Source organism: Arachis stenosperma, chromosome 10, assembly GCF_014773155.1.
Source record: "Arachis stenosperma cultivar V10309 chromosome 10, arast.V10309.gnm1.PFL2, whole genome shotgun sequence".
Lineage (NCBI taxonomy): Eukaryota > Viridiplantae > Streptophyta > Magnoliopsida > Fabales > Fabaceae > Arachis > Arachis stenosperma.
This window is the reverse complement of record NC_080386.1, coordinates 96,449,108-96,465,835: the sequence shown is the minus strand read 5'-3', so window position 1 is coordinate 96,465,835 and position 16,728 is coordinate 96,449,108.

Genomic DNA, 16,728 nt, shown 5'->3' with positions numbered 1-16,728 from the left:
AATCCAGAAACAACCTTTCAGAAATTTTCGAACAAGAGAAGGAGATGGCCGAAAATAATAATAATAATGCAAGGAGAATGCTTGGTGACTTCACAAAACCAACGTCCAAGTTTGATGGAAGAAGCATCTCCATTCCTGCCATTGGAGCCAATAACTTTGAGCTTAAGCCTCAACTAGTTACTTTAATGCAACAAAAGTGCAAGTTTTATGGACTTCCATCTGAAGATCCCTACCAGTTTTTAACTGAGTTCTTGCAGATCTGTGAGACTGTAAAGACGAATGGAGTTGATCCTGAAGTCTACAGACTCATGCTTTTCCCTTTTGCTGTAAGAGACAGAGCTAGAGTATGGTTGGATTCACAACCCAAGGACAGCCTGGACTCATGGGATAAGCTTGTCACTGCATTCTTAGATAAGTTCTTCCCTCCTCAAAAGCTGAGCAAGCTGAGAGTGGATGTTCAAACCTTCAAACAAAAAGATGGTGAATCCCTCTATGAAGCTTGGGAAAGATACAAGCAGCTGACTAAAAGATGTCCATCTGACATGTTTTCAGAATGGACCATATTAGATATATTCTATTATGGTCTCTCTGAATTTTCGAAAATGTCATTGGACCATTCTGCAGGTGGATCTATTCACCTGAAGAAAACGCCTGGAGAGGCTCAAGAACTCATTGACATGGTTGCAAACAACCAATTCATGTACACTTCTGAGAGGAATTCCGTAAATAATGGGGTACCTCAGAAGAAAGGAGTTCTTGAAATTGATGCTCTGAATGCCATACTGGCTCAGAACAAAATGTTGACTCAACAGGTCAACATAATCTCTCAAAATCTGAATGGATTGCAACATGCATCCAACAGTACTAGAGAGGCAGCTTCTGAAGAAGCTTATGATCCTGAAAACCCTGCCATGGCAGAGGTTAATTACTTAGGTGAACCTTATGGAAACACCTATAACTCATCATGGAGAAATCATCCAAATTTCTCCTGGAAGGATCAACAAAAACCTCAACAAGGTTTTAACAATGGTGGACGCAATAGGCTGAATAATAGTAAGCCATATCCATCATCTTCTCAGCAACAGACAGAGAATTCTGAACAAAACACTTCTAATTTAGCCAATATAGTCTCTGATCTGTCAAAGGCCACTTTTAGTTTCATGAATGAAACAAGATCCTCCATTAGAAATCTGGAAGCACAAGTGGGCCAGCTGAGTAAGAAAGTCATTGAAACTCCTCCCAGTATTCTCCCAAGCAATACAGAAGAGAATCCAAAAGGAGAGTGCAAGGCCATTGACATAGTCAATATGGCCGAATGCACAAGGGAGGAGGAGGACGAAAATCCTAGTGAGGAAGACCTCCTGGGACGTCCCTCAAGCAAGAAGGAGTTTCCTATTAAGGATCCTGAGGAATCTGAGGCTCATCTAGAGACCATAGAGATTCCATTAAATCTCCTTCTGCCATTCATGAGCTCTGAAGAATATTCATCCTCTGAAGAGAATGAAGATGTGACTGGAGAGCAAGTTGCTCAATATTTAGGAGCCATCATGAAACTGAATGCCAAGTTATTTGGTAATGTGACTTGGGAAAGTGAACCTCCTTTGCTCATTAGTGAACTAGATACTTGGATTCAGAGAACTCTACCGCAAAAGAAACAAGATCCTGGCAAATTCTTAATACCTTGTACCATAGGCACCATGATCTTTGAAAAAGCTCTATGTGACCTGGGGTCAGGGATAAATCTAATGCCACTCTTTGTAATGGAGAAGCTGGGGATCATTGAGGTACAACCTGCCTTGTTCTCATTACAATTGGCAGACAAGTCCATGAGACAAGCTTATAGAATAGTAGAGGATGTGCTAGTAAAGGTTGAAGGCCTTTACATCCCTACTGATTTCATAATCCTAGACACTAGGAAGGAAGATGATGAATGCATCATCCTAGGAAGACCTTTCCTAGCCACAGCAGGAGCTGTGATAGATGTCAACAGAGGTGAGTTAGTCCTTCAATTGAATGGGGACTACCTTGTGTTCAAGGCACATGGCTATCCCTCTGTGACAGAAGAGAGTAAGCATGAAGAGCTTCTCTCAGTTCAGAGTCAAGAAAAGCCCACACAGTCAAACTTTAAGTTTGGTGTTGTGAGGCCACAACCAAACTCTAAGTTTGGTGTTCAAACCCCATATCCAAACTCTAAGTTTGGTGTTGGGACCACACTAACATTGACCTGATCACCCTGTGGCTCCATGAGAGCCACTGTCAAGCTATTGACATTAAAGAAGCGCTTGTTGGGAGGCAACCCAATTTTATTTATCTAATTTTATTTTATTTTGTTTCTTTGTTATTTTTGTGTTTAATTAGGTACATGATCATGAGGAGTCACGAAAAAAAAAATCAAAAAAATTAAAAACAGAGTCAAAAACAGAAGAAAAAATTTTTCACCCTGGAGGTAGCGCAGACTGGCGTTCAACGCCAGTAAGATGCATCTTTCTGGCATTCAACGCCAGAACAGAGCACCATTCTGGCGTTGAACGCCCAAAACAAGCAACAACCTGGCGTTAAACACCAGGATGGTGCACGAAGAGGACAAACTGGCGCTGAACGCCAGGAACAAGCATGAAACTGGCGTTCAACGCCAGAAACATGCATAACATGGGCGTTAAACGCCCAGAACATGCACCAATGGGCGTTTGAACGCCAGAATGATGCATGAAGGCATGTTACATGCCTATATGGTGAAGGAATGGTATTTGTTTTCACCTCAGGATCTGTGGACCCCACAGGATCCTCACCTCAGGATCTGTGGACCCCACAGGATCCCCACCTACCATATTCCCACCTTACCTTTTAATCCTAATCACACTCTCCTAATCCAAATCTCATTTCACTCTTCCCCATAAACCCCACCTACCCTCATCAAATTCAAATTCAATTTCCCACCCTTCCCACCCAAAATGGCCGAACTCCCACCCTCCCCTCTCCCTATAAATAAGCTTCCATTCTTCTTAATTTTCACACAACCCATATCCCTTCTTCTCCCATATAACCGAACCTACTTCTCTCCCTCTCTACCATTTCTCTTCTTCTTCTTCTACTTTTCTTTTCTTTCTTGCTCGAGGACGAGCAAATTTTAAGTTTGGTGTGGTAAAAGCATAAGCTTTTTTTTGTTTTTCCATTACCAATGGCACCTAAGGCCGGAGTTTCCTCAAGAAAAGGGAAAGGGAAAGCAAAAGCTTCCACCTCCGAGTCATGGGAGATGGAAAGATTCATCTCCAAAAGCCACCAAGACCACTTCGATGATGTTGTGGCAAAGAAGAAGGTGATCCCTGAGGTCCCTTTCAAGCTCAAGAAGAATGAGTATCCGGAGATCCGACTTGAGATTCAAAGAAGAGGTTGGGAAGTCCTAGCCAACCCCATACAACAAGTTGGAATTTTAATGGTTCAAGAGTTCTATGCCAATGCATGGATCACTAGGAACCATGACCAAGGTATGAACCCAAGCCCAAAGAATTATCTCACAATGGTTAGGGGGAAATACTTGGATTTTAGTCCAGAAAATGTGAGGTTGGCGTTTCATTTACCTATGATGCAAGGTGATGAACACCCCTACACTAGAAGGGTCAACTTTGATCAAAGGTTGGACCAAGTCCTTAGGGACATTTGTGTGGAAGGCGCCCAATGGAGAATAGACTCCAATGGCAAACCAGTCCAACTAAGAAGACTGGACCTCAAGCCTGTAGCTAGAGGATGGTTGGAATTCATCCAAAGATCCATCATCCCTACAAGCAACCGATCTGAAGTTACTGTGGATCGGGCCATCATGATTCATAGCATCCTGATTGGAGAGGAATTGGAAGTTCATGAAGTCATCTCCAATGAACTCTACAAAATAGCTGACAAGCCTTCACACATGGCACGGCTAGCCTTCCCCCACCTTATATGCCATCTATGTTACTCAGCTGGAGTTATCATAGAAGGAGATGTCTCCATTGAAGAAGACAAGCCCATCACCAAGAAAAGGATGGAGCAATCAAGAGAAGTTCCTCACGGCCCTCAAGGAGAACATGAGGAAGTTCATCATCAACAAATGCCTCAAGGAATGCACTTTCCTCCCAACAATTATTGGGAGCACCTCAACACCTCTTTGGAAGATTTGAGCCATAATGTGGAACAATTAAGGGTGGAACATCATGAGCACTCCATCATTCTCCAAGAAATAAGAGAAGATCAAAGAGCAATGAGGGAGGAGCAACAAAGGCAAGGAAGGGACATAGAAGAGTTAAAAAACATCATGGGTCCTTCAAGAAGAAGACGCCACTAAAAGGTGGATTCATTCCTTGTCCTTTATTTCTTTCTGTTTTCTGTTTTTAATTATTGTGTTTATCTATGTTTTGTGTCTCTATTTCATGATCATTAGTATGTAACCATGCCTTAAAGCTATGAATAAATTCCATTAGTCCTTCACCTTTCTTAAAAGAAAAATGTTTTAATTCAAAAGAACAAGAAGTACATAATTTTCGAAATTATTAATTGAATTTAGTTTAATTATATTGATGTGGTGACAATGCTTTTTGTTTTCTGAATGAATGATTGAACAGTACATATGTCTTTTGATCTTGTTGTTTATGAGTGTTAAAATTGTTGGTTCTTGAAAGAATGATGAACAAAGAGAAATGTTATTGATGATCTGAAAAACATCATGAAATTGATTCTTGAAGCAAGAAAAAGCAGCAAAAAAAAAAAGGGCGAAAATTTTAAAAAGCAAAGGATCCAAGGCTTTGAGCATTAATGGATAGGAGGGCCCAAGGAAAATCCAGGCCTAAGCGGCTGAATCAAGCTGTCCCTAACCATGTGCTTGTGTCATGAAGGTCCAAGTAAAAAGCTTGAGACTGAATGGTTAAAGTCGTGATCCAAAGCAAAAGAGTGTGCTTAAGAGCTCTGGACACCACTAACTGGGGACTCTAGCAAAGCTGAGTCACAATCTGAAAAGGTTCACCCAGTTATGTGTCTGTGGCATTTATGTATCCGGTGGTAATACTGGAAAACAAAATGCTTAGGGCCACAGCCAAGACTCAAAAGTAGCTGTGTTCAAGAATCAACATGCTTAACTAGGAAAGTCAATAACACTATCCCAAATTCTAAGTTCCTAGAGATGCCAATCACTCTGAATTTCAAAGGAAAAAGTGAGATGCCAAAACTGTTCAGAAGCAAAAAAAGCTACAAGTCCCGCTCATGTAATTAAATTAATATTCATTGATATTTTGGACTTTATAGTATATTCTCTTCTTTTTATCCTATTTGATTTTCAGTTGCTTGGGGACAAGCAACAATTTAAGTTTGGTGTTGTGATGAGCGGATAATTTATACGCTTTTTGGCATTGTTTTTACATAGTTTTTAGTAAGTTTAAGCTATTTTTAGGGATGTTTTCCTTAGTTTTTATGTTAAATTCACATTTCTGGACTTTACTATGAGTTTGTGTGTTTTTCTGTGATTTCAGGTAAATTCTGACTGAAATTGAGGGATTTGAGCAAAACTCTGAAGAAGGCTGACAAAAGGACTGCTGATGCTGTTGGATTCTGACCTCCCTGCACTCGAAATGGATTTTCTGGAGCTACAGAACTCCAATTGGCGCGCTCTCAACGGCGTTGGAAAGTAGACATCCAGGGCTTTCCAGCAATATATTATAGTCCATACTTTATTCGAAGAATGATGACGCAACTTGGCGTTGAACGCCAAGTACACGCTCCTTTCTGGAGTTAAACGCCAGAAAAACGTCATGATCCGGAGTTAAACGCCCAAAACACGTCATAACTCAAAGTTCAACTCCAAGAGAAGTCTCAGCTCGTGAATTGATCAAGCTCAGCCCAAGCACACACCAAGTGGGCCCCGGAAGTGAATTTATGCATCAATTACTTACTCATGTAAACCCTAGTAGCTAGTCTAGTATATATAGGACATTTATCTATTGTATTAGACATCTTTGGATCATCTTGGGACGCATAGTTCTCAGATCATGGGGGCTGGCCATTCGGCCATGCCTGAACCTCTTTCACTTGTGTATTTTCAACGGTGGAGTTTCTGCACACCATAGATTAAAGGTGTGGAGCTCTGCTGTACCTCAAGTATCAATGCAATTCTATCTTCTTTTATTCGGTCTCTATCTTATTCTTATTCCAAGATATTCATTCGTACCCAAGAACATGATGAATGTGATGAGTTAGATAACCCTCATTATCATTCTCACTTATGAACGCGCGTGATTGACAACCACTTCCGTTCTACATGCAACAAGGCTTGAATGTGTATCTCTTAGATTCCCCAACAGAATCTTCGTGGTATAAGCTAGATAGATGGCGGCATTTATGAGGATCCGGAAAGTCCAACCTTGTCTGTGGTGTTCCGAGTAGGATCCTGGGAATCCGGAAAGTCTAACCTTGTCTGTGGTATTCCGAGTAGGATTCCGGTAATGAATGACTGTGACGTGCTTCAAACTTGCAACCTGCTGGGCGTTAGTGACAGACGCAAAAGAATCAAGGGATTCTATTCCAGTAGGAGCGGGAACCAACCGGTGATTAGCCGTACTGTGACAGAGTGCGTGAGCATTAGTTTTCACTGCGAGGATGGGATGTAGCCATCAACCATGGGTGATGCCTCCAGACGATTAGCCGTGCGACTGACAACCGCATAGGATCATTTTCCCGAGAGGATGAAAGTAGCCACAGCTGATGGTGAACCCCTATACACAGCTTGCCATGGAAAGGAGTAAGAAGGATTGAGTAGAAGCAGTGGGAAGGCAGGCGTCCGTGAGTCATACAGCACCTCCATACACTTAACTGAAATTCCTACCAATGAATCTACATAAGTATTCTATCCTTTTTATTATTTCTATTTTATTATTTCTATTTTCGAAAACCATAAACTATTTTAATCTGCCTAACTGAGATTTACAAGGTGACCATAGCTTGCTTCATACCAACAATCTCTGTGGATTCGACCCTTACTCACGTAAGGTATTACTTGGATGACCCAGTACACTTGCTGGCTAGTTGAACGGAGTTGTGAAAATAAACAGTGCCCTAAGAGTAAACTCATCAAAGTATAAAAGAACATGTAATCACAATTTCGTCCACCACTTCCTCTGTGAATTCCACGCTAGGGATCTCCCCGTCTTTGATCGTAGCCATCCTATCCGCATCCAAAGCATCCGCCACATGAGAAACTCTAGCTGAGGTTTCTCCCACTACCTTGTCTTTGAAGGACATCTTAAGAGGTTATTTGTCCTTCACCCTCTTCTCTGCATCTCCTAAACCTTGTGGTGTAGCTTGCCCATTAACTCCTGCAGAAGCCTTATCAAGAGACATGCCAAACCCTCCCCCTGCCTCCATGACGTTCTTCCATTTCCAAGACCCATCCGCCAACCTCGAGACATGAATCTCCACCATCTCTCCGCTACCTTCGTGGTCGTCACCCCCTTCACCATCCGCTATCCTTGTGCCTCCGAAAATCCTACCATCGTCTGCTCTTTCTCGCTCTCCCCACCCATCTATTCATACTTTTATAATTGACTCATAACTAGAATTTTTTGAAACCTAATTTATTTTGATTTGAATTTAAAATATAAACCTTAACAACTAACAAAAAGATAATATAATGTAAATAAAATTATTATTGTTATATCAAAACTAATTGAATAATTATCAATTATTATTGTTATTATGTGAAAATTAATTCACACTTAGTTATAAATCCTAACCGATAAAACTAATTTACACTCAGTTCAAAAGATAAAAAAGCATCTTTTTATTAGTTATTTAAATAGAATTATTATTATTATGACTACGTGAACTTAATTAATTTATCTGTAAATTTAAATTAAAAAGACTCTCTTATATTTCTATTTAGTTTTTTAAATAGAATTAATATTGTTATTATGTAAACTTATTATTATTTTTTTTAAATAAAAGAGTAATATTAAAAATAAAATGGATTTTATAAATAAAATATAACTATAATTTAAAAATTTAAAAAAGTAATAACCTAAGAAAATAATGTATAATTTATAAATAATTTTTTTAAAAATTAGTTCAATAATATTAAAAATTAAATATCTAACAATCTAAGAAAATGAATTTTCTAAAACCTAATTGACTTTTATTTGAATTTAAAATATGAACCCTAACAACTAACTAAAAGGATGATAAAACTATAAACAAAATTATGATATATAACTACAATTTAAAAATTAAAAAAGTAACAATATAAGAAAATAATTTACAATTTATAAATAATTAGTTCAACAACTTAAACAAATAATTAGTTTAACAATATTCAAAATTATTAAATACCTAACAACATAAGAATATGTATTTAAAAATTTAAAAAATAACAACTTAAACAAATAAGCATATTTAAAAATTTAAAAAGTAACAACTTAAGCAAATAAAAAATTTATAATTTATAAAATAAAATATTAAAAATTTTTAGTGACAACACCTAAACAGATAATTTCTAAACTCAATGTATGAGTGTCATGTCAACAAAAAAAAACTTTTTATTATTATTATTATTATTATTATTATTATTATTATTATTATTATTATTATTATTACACTTCTTACAAAATTGTCTAATCTAATGATATATTATCCTCTTGGCGTAGTTCATTTTAGGCATGGATTGAAAATTGTGTTTGTATATTATTAGGGTCGAATTGAAGACTGAAGAAGCATAGCATAATATTAGGCATGAAAGCACTCACATGCTTAGAGAAGAGAGGAAAGTAATCGAATTTCACATGATGCGTGTCAATTGTTGAATAGAAGCAATGAAAGGCCCCAAATTTATGTTACATCCATAAGGGTGAAAAAAAAGTAAGGATATTTCTTTTGATGCCTAGAACCAAGACATACATCAATTAGTATTGTATATATAAAAGGGTGAATTGAAGCGACTTGAAACTATCTTGTGCTTGTGCTTTCACGCCAGCATCACAAGTCACTAGCAAAAAGCAAGAGAAAAATTAGTGCAAGCCAACGAAATAAAAAAAAAAAAGAAACTGAGGGTGTGTTTTTTTTTTTCCCTTCCAATTGACTACTTCATTTTAGTTAATAATAGATGAAGATTAAAACAAAAAAAACCCTCCAATTTGGTTCTAAACCATTGAAACACTCGCATCATAGGGACAATGGTCAATGGGACCCAAGAATTAGGAATAAATTAATGGTTTGCTGCTAATTGGACTGTGATTTGAATTGAAGTGCATCCTTTTATATGCTTTGTCTAAAGTTGGTAGAGATTCAGTGAAACCCTTATGATTAAGGAACAAGAAAATTTTTTTTCTCGAAATAAATTAAAGATCCCAATTTAATCATGCCATAAAGCAGTCAATTAAAGCTTGACAAAGTAATGATTAATTAAGCTCTTAGAAACGTACGAAAAGAGTAAAATACTGTTTTAGACTTTTAGTTGTTAATGTTTTTGTTAAATTCTAATTTTGTTTTTAGTATTTGAAATATTATATTTTTTCTTAAATAATTTATTTTATTTTATTTTATTTTTTTAGTTAAAATTAAAATTTTTTCTTTTAAAAATACTTTTCTTTTATTATGTTTTATCTAAATAATTATAGTAGTCACAATAATTGTTATAATAATTTGAGAATGAAAATGACGTAATAATAAGAGAAAAAATAACAATAAAAAAATATTTTTTTCAAAAAAAATTTTGACCAAAAAATTAAAATAGAACAAAATAAAAAGAAAATATTTTAAATATTAAAAATAAAATAAAAATTTACTCTAAATATTAAAAAACAAAAATAGTACTTCCTCACTTTACGTCCTTATTGCATGATTATTATTACGAACAAGTTGTCAAGAAACTAATCATATCTCAACATTTAGTTTGTTGCCTTCTAAACCTACCATGATGATTCCATTACTATCACTCACTGTCCTTGAATTTTCGTAACCAAGATTTTTTGTCTAGCATAGTTGATCCGAAAATTAATTAACTCAACCTATTTTTAGGTTATTGGAGAACTTTTGTGGTGACATGCGGTAAGAAATATATTATAATTGAAAAAGGAAAAAAATAATAATGAAAATTCATCAGCTTCTTCTTTTTCGCAAATCCCTTGAGATTTATTCGCGTGTGCTTGTCACTATCGCCAAAAAGAAATCTTGCTGTGGATATCGGTTGTATATATTATCATCATGCGGCCAATAATAACAGTAAATTATATATATATATTTTGTGTTAATCATATTAAATTTACACTAAAATCAGTCACCAAAATTAATTATTAGAGTATAATATATATTAAAATATAAAATATACATTTAAAATAAATTCAACTGCATATAAATTTATATATAAATACATAATAACTGATTTTGATAATTAATTTTAGCGTGTAAATAATATTTTTTATTTTATGTATATGTATTTGACATGAAAAAGACACCATAATTATCTTCACTCACTTATTATTATTATTATTATTATTATTATTATTATTATTATTATTATTATTATTATTGATACAACCATTATACATTGGTTATAAGTTATAACTCGACCATGAACCTTATAAATCAGCGGTCAACAACTGACATTCAAACGGGTATCAAAAAGTCAGGTATGTTATTACTCTTCGCTTAAAACATTATTACTCGAAAACTTAACGGTTACTTTTCATTTTCAGATATAAAGGAAATGGTAAGAAGATTGTTCTAATCATTGCGTTCTGCAAAATCTATTACTCATTTATTGACTTGAGCGTCGGAATGCCTTTTGCAGGTACCCACTCCCTTGTTCTTTCATTGCCGACGTATATCTCATCCTGATGGAGAGCTCACAAATATTCACCAGCGAACGAGCTATACACCGGCTAACCTTCACAAGAACAATTGGCCCCACTGTTGGGCCTCGAAATAAAAACCCTTTTTTCTATAGGTCTGATGAGTTTAGAAAACTCAAATTTATTTTGATGATGAACAAACATTATTGTAATAATTAATTACAAAATTATTAATTTGATTCTCATTTAACATATGTTAATTAATAATTTTGTGATGCGGGTTTTCTTATTGGGCCGAACAAAAATAAAAGAAATGATGCAAGCCCAAGTGTGAATTTTACTCGGCATTGATTCAAAGATTATAATCAACAAAGTGAAGTTGAATTATTATTATTGGGCCAAAATTGATGTTAATTAGCCCAATCTAAGTTTGATCGAAAGATCCATTAACTTAGTCCAAATTGAGAAATAGAGAGAAAGAGCTCCATGCATGTTTCCACGGAAATCAAATTCACTTTTGAATGGATTTCAAATTTTGTTCTATTATACTTAATGTAGACCTTGGAAAATGGAAAGAGAAAGTAGAGAAATAATGTGATAGCCTTAAGTGCACTACACGCTTCTAGGCTTGGGTTTCGAATCAAATTAATTTATCTCACTCTCTTTCCTATCTTCACTAAAGAGCAATTATCTCTCTCTAATCTTTCTTTCTTCCTTCGGTCATATCACAGGAAATTATGGAAGCTAAGTTGAGCTACCAAAAGGAAGAAGAAGCTACATGCATCAAGACTATCAAAATGATGTCACGAAAAAGAAAAACATAAAGTATGCTGTGGCTGAGATTCTTATCACTTGTAGTAAGATCTTACCTTCTCCATACCAAAAAATGGAAGTAAAGATCTCGGCCAGCAAGGAGGAGATTCTTGGAGGGATGACTTGTCTCTGATTCTGCTCAACCACCACAGAAGGTAGCTAGGGTGGCTACGTGATGGAAGAGGCAGAGATTGGAGCAGATGAAGCCAACATCATCATTAAACATCAAGGGCAAGAATTTTATCTTGGAGAGCAAGCCAAGGATGGAGCGCTCGAATTGATGAAGAGTGATGACCAAGGAAGAACTAGAGGTATTTGCATGTTGGGTTTTACATGAGTTACCTCTTCTCTCTCTTTGGCCGAACCGGTTATGTGTGAAGGAAAAGAAGTTAAGCTTGGTTTTTGTTTCAACTGTGAAAGCTTCCTCCTTCTATAAAAAGGGTGAACAGTCACGGTTTGATTCAAGGAGTTAGAAGTAAGCAGTGAGAGTGCAAGGCACAGGATTCTCATAGCTACCTAAGCTTACAGATTTTTTTCTCCTTCAATGTATTCTATTTTGTATTTTTCTGTTTAAATTTGTCATGTCTTGAGTCTCATGGAAAAAGGTAAACAGTGAGATTTGTATGAAAAAGCCATAGAGCGGAAAAAGGCAGAGAGTGCAAAATTAAAAGAAAAAGCCATATATATCCTTAGAGTTCCTTTGTACATCTGTGTTGTGTTTCATGATTCTGTGGGAATTCCCTTGTAAGTTGGGTTAGCACTTTACAGTTGAAATCTTGGCAGTGACCAAGTCAAGTTCAGTTTGGGATTAGATTCTAGACTTGTCCCAGATAGGAAGGGTAATTCCTAGGGAGAATTGGTGCTTGTAATAAAGAATGATTATAGTGAAATTCTATCATCTTTGTGATGGAGACTAGATGTAGGCTGCACTGCACTTAGCAGCTAAACCAGGATATATCTGGGTGTAATTTTCTCTCTCTTCTACTCCATTTCTGTTTCTGTTGCACAAGAGATAAAATCGAAAAATATCTGGTGCCAAGTGACGAGACAAAAAGAAAAGTCTCGTGGCAAGGGACGAGACAAAAATCAAAAAGTCTCCAAAAAGTATTACAAAGACAAGCAAGTGTTCAGAAGTGAAAAAAGGGGCTAATGATGAGAGGATAACATATACGCTTTTTGGCATTGTTTTTAAGTAGTTTTTAGTAGGATCTAGCTACTTCATTAGTTTTTATGCTAAATTCACATTTCTAGACTTTACTATAAGTTTGTGTGTTTTTCTGTGATTTCAGGTATTTTCTGGCTGAAATTAAGGGACCTGAGCAAAACTCTGATAAGAAGGCTGACAAAGGACTGCTGATGCTGTTGGATTCTGACCTCCGTACACTCGAAATAGATTTTCTGGAGCTACAGAACTCCAAATGGCGCGCTCCCAACGGTGTTGGAAAGTAGACATTCAGAGCTTTCCAGAAATACATAATACTTCATACTTTATTCGAGATTTGACGAAGTAAACTGGCGCTCAACGCCAGTTCCATGCTGCATTCTGGAGTCAAACGCCAGAAACACGTCACAAACCAGAGTTGAACGCCAAAAATACGTTACAACTTGGCGTTCAACTCCAAAAGAAGCCTCTGCACGTGTAAAGCTTAAGTTCAGCCCAAGCACACACCAAGTGGGCCTCGGAAGTGGATTTCTGCATCAATTACTTACTTCTGTAAACCTTAGTAGCTAGTCTAGTATAAATAGGACATTTTACTATTGTATTAGACATCTTTGGTCTCGGTTTTATTCCATTATTCATCTTAGGAGACTATTGATCATTCAGGGGGGCTGGCCATTCGGCCATGCCTGGACCTTCATCACTTATGTATTTTCAACGGTGGAGTTTCTACACACCATAGATTAAGGGTGTGGAGCTCTGCTGTACCCCGAGTTTCAATGCAATTACTACTATTTTCTATTCAATTCGACTTATTCTTATTCTAAGATATTCGTTGCACTTAAATATGATGAATGTGATGATCCGTGACACTCATCATCATTCTCACCTATGAACGCATGACTGACAACCACTTCCGTTCTACCTTAGGCCGGGCGCATATCTCTTGGATTCTTTAATCAGAATATTCGTGGTATAAGCTAGAATTGATGGCGGCATTCATGAGAATCCGGAAAGTCTAAACCTTGTCTGTGGTATTTCGAGTAGGATTTAGGGATTGAATGACTGTGACGAGCTTCAAACTCGCGATTGTTGGGCGTGATGACAAACGCAAAAGAATCAATGGATTCTATTTCGGCATGATCGAGAACCGACAGATGATTAGCCGTGCTGTGACAGAGCATTTGGACCTTTTTCACTGAGAGGATGGGATGTAGCCATTGACAACGGTGATGCCCTACATACAGCTTGCCATGGAAAGGAGTAAGAAGGATTGAATGAATGTAGTAGGAAAACAGAGATTCAGAAGGAGCACAGCATCTTCATACGCCTATCTGAAATTCCCATTAATGATTTACATAAGTATTTCTATCTTTATTTTCTGTTTATTTATTATTATTATTCGAAAACTCCATAACCATTTATTATCCGCCTAACTGAGAATTTCAAGATGACCATAGCTTGCTTCATACCAACAATCTCCGTGGGATCGACCCTTACTCACGTAAGGTTTATTACTTGGACGACCCAGTGCACTTGCTGGTTAGTTGTGCGAGATTGTGAAGAAAGTGCTGAGTTATAAACACGCATACCAAGTTGAATGCCATTATTAGAGATCACAATTTCGGCCACCAAGTTTTGGCGCCGTTGCTGGGGATTGTTCGAGTTTGGACAACTGACGGTTCATCTTGTTGCTCAGATTAGGTAATTTTATTTTTGTTTTGTTTTCAAAAATTTTTCAAAAAAAAAATTTATCCCTATTTTCGAAAAATTTTTTTTAATTAAAAATAAATCATTCTATGGCTTCAGAATTTTTAAGAATGGATTCTAGAGTTTCATGAAGCATGTTGAATGGTAGCTGGCTGTAAAGCCATATCCAAATCTTTTTGGAATGAGACTTCAACTAATCACCTCAATACATGTAATGCCATCCTAAAGCTGGCTGGCTATTAAGCCATGTCCAACCCTTGGATTGGAGCTTTAGGCTAACATTGAAAGATTCCTGGAATTCTTCTTAAAAATTTTGAATTTCTTATTTTCTTTTTCCTATATATTTTTCAAAAATAATAAAAGAAAATACAAAAAATTTCATAAAATCATAAAAAACCAAAAATATTTTGTGATTCTTGTTTAAGTCTTGTGTCATGTTTTAAGTTTGGTGTCAATTGCATATTCATCTTGTTCTTGCATTTTTTTCAAAATTTCATGCATTCATAGTGTTCTTCATGATCTTCAAGTTGTTCTTGATAAGTCTTCTTGTTTGATCTTTAAATTTTCTTGTTTTGTGTTGTATGATGTTTTTCATGTGCATTTTTGCATTCATAGTGTCTAAACATGAAAGATTTCTAAGTTTGGTGTCTTGCATGTTTTCTTTGCATAAAAAATTTTTCAAAAAAATATGTTCTTGATGTTCATCATGATCCTCAAAGTGTTCTTGGTGTTCATCTTAACATTCATAGTGTTCTTGCATGCATCATGTGTTTTGATCCAAAATTTTCATGTTTTGGGTCATAATTGTGTTTTTCTCAATCATCATTAAAAATTTAAAAATAAAAAAAATATCTTTTCCTTTTTTCTCTCAAAATTTCGAAAATTTGAGTTGACTTAGTCAAAAAATTTTTAAAATTAGTTATTTCTTGTAAGTCAAGTCAAATTTTCAATTTTTAAAAAAACATTATCTTTTCAAAACTTTTTCAAAAAATCAAATCTTTTTCATTTTTCTTACTATTTTTCAAAAATTTTAATTTAATTTTTCAAAATCTTTTTCTTATTTTATTTCAAATTTTCGAAACTTAACTAACAAGTAATGTGATTGATTCAAAAATTTGAAGTTTGTTACTTTATTGTTAAGAAAGGTTTAATCTTTAAATTCTAGAATCATATCTTTTAGTTTCTTGTTAGTCAAGTAATTAATTTTAATTTTAAAAAAATTAAATCTTTTCCAACCATATCTTTTTAATCATATCTTTTTATCATATCTTTTTTCAAAATTTTATCTTTTTCAAAAATTTGATTTCAAAATATCTTCTTATCTTCTTATCTTTTCAAATTTGATTTTCAAATCTTTTTCAACTAACTAATTGACTTTTTGTTTGTTTCTTATCTTTTTCAAAACCACCTAACCATTTTTCCCTCTCTAATTTTTGAAAATTTCTCCTTCCTTTTCAAAATTCTTTTAATTAATTAATTGTTTTAAATTTTAATTTTAATTTTATTTCACCTTTAATTTTCGAAAATCATTAACTCCTTTTCAAAAATTATTTTCAAAAACTTCTTTCTCTCATCTTATTCTATTTATTTATTCATTTACTAACACTTCTCTTCATCTCAAATCTCTGCTCCTATCCTCACCCTTGTGTTTGGATTATTCATTCTTCTTCACTCTTATTCCTTTTCTTCTTCTATTAACATAAAGGAATCTCTATACTGTGACATAGAGGATTCCTCTTCCTTTTTTGTTCTCTTCTTTCTCATATGAGCAGGAACAAGGAAAAAGGCATTCTTGTTGAAGCTGATCCGGAACCTGAAAGGACTCTGAAGAGGAAACTAAGAGAAGCTAAATTACAACAATCCAGAGATAACCTTGCTGAAATTTTCGAACAAGAAAAGGAGATGGCAGCCGAACCCAACAACAATAATGCAAGAAGGATGCTTGGTGATTATACTATACCTACGTCCAAGTTTGATGGAAGAAGCATCTCAATTCCTGCCATTGGAGCAAATAATTTTGAGCTGAAACCTCAATTAGTTGCTCTAATACAACAGAACTGCAAGTTTCTTGGACTTTCATCAGAAGATCCCTACCAATTTTTAACTGAGTTCTTACAGATCTGTGAGACTGTTAAGACTAATGGAGTAGATCCTGAAGTCTACAGGCTCATGCTTTTCCCTTTTGCTATAAGAGACAGAGCTAGAACATGGTTGGACTCACAACCTAAGGACAGCCTGGACTCTTGG